Genomic DNA, 1,483 nt, shown 5'->3' with positions numbered 1-1,483 from the left:
TAGCTGTGTTCGTACCAACTCCCTTTGAGTCCCAACTAAAGTTCCAAAGATCAAGAAGCACTACTGGGTGAAAAGTGGATAAGACATGTCCCCAAGTTTTTAGCTGTAAAAATAATATATTTCTTGCTAAGCTTCCTTAAATTTTATGCTTAAAACTTCATACTCTTTTTCCTAATAAAAGATATCTATATGTTCTTGAGTACGCAGCAAGTTTGAGGGACATTTTTTTTAATCTGAAAGGAAGTTTCTTAGGATTGTTGTTCACGAAAATGCTAAAAGTTAAGTTTATCAGGTTATTTGGTGATTGTTTTTGGTATGAACATAACAGTGTTCCTTTGTACACTGATCCAGTACATGATGACTATGTCCCACAAAAAGCAACTGTTAGTAGATTGAGGAAGAAGATGACTTGGCAAAAAAATTGTATTTGTTTCCAAACTCTGTTGACGGTCTAGGAAACACTTTTCTCATTGTTCCTCTGCTGGTAACCTTTTTTTTTAAAATTTACATAACTAACATACAGTATATTATTAATTTTAGAGGTGAAGTTCAGTGATTTATCAGTTGCATATAACACCCAGTGCTCATCACATCATGTACACTCCTTAATGCCCATCACCCAGTTACCCCATTCCCCCAGCAACCCTTAGTATGTTTCCTGTGGTTAAGAGTTATGGTTTGTCTCCCTCTCTGATTTCATCTTGTTTTATTTTTCCCTTAAATTCCACATGTGAGTGAGATCATATGGTACTGTCTTTCTCTGATTTATTTATTTCCCTTAGCATAGTACCCTCTAGTTCCATTCACGTCTTTGGAAATGGCAAGATTTCGTTCTTTGATGGCTGAGTACTATCCTATATTGTGTGTGTGTGTGTGTGTTACACACACATACCACATCTTCATCCATTCGTCTGTTGATGGACATCTGGGCTCTTTCCATAGTTTGGTTATTGTGGACATTGCTGCTATAAACACTGGGGTGCAGTTGCCCCTTTGGATCACTCCATTAGTATCTTTGGAGTAAATACCTAGCAACATAATTGATGAGTTGTCGGGTAGCTCTATTTTTAACTTTTGGAGGAACCACCATACTGTTTTCCAGAGTGGCTGCACCAGCTTGCATTCCCACCAACAGTGTTAGGGGGTTCCCCTTTCTTCCTCTGCTGGTAGCCTTAACAGTCTTCTTTCTAATAAGGTACGGGAAGATTTGACCAGGTAAATGTTATATGTAAATTACTAACATCTCTTAACTTTCTCCCTCCAGCAGACCATGCTTTTTCTTGAATAATTTTCCTCCAGTTTTATAAACACAGGGCAATGTATTTGGATAATGATGCCAAGGTAGCTGGAACAAAGTTGATGAGTATCTGAGTCAAAAAACTGAATTTAGGGACGCCTGGGTGGCTCAGTTGGTTGGACGACTGCCTTCGGCTCAGGGCGTGATCCTGGAGTCCCGGGATCGAGTCCCACATCAGGCTCCCAG

Source organism: Neovison vison, chromosome 4, assembly GCF_020171115.1.
Source record: "Neovison vison isolate M4711 chromosome 4, ASM_NN_V1, whole genome shotgun sequence".
NCBI lineage: Eukaryota > Metazoa > Chordata > Mammalia > Carnivora > Mustelidae > Neogale > Neogale vison.
This window is presented reverse-complemented; position numbering follows the sequence as displayed.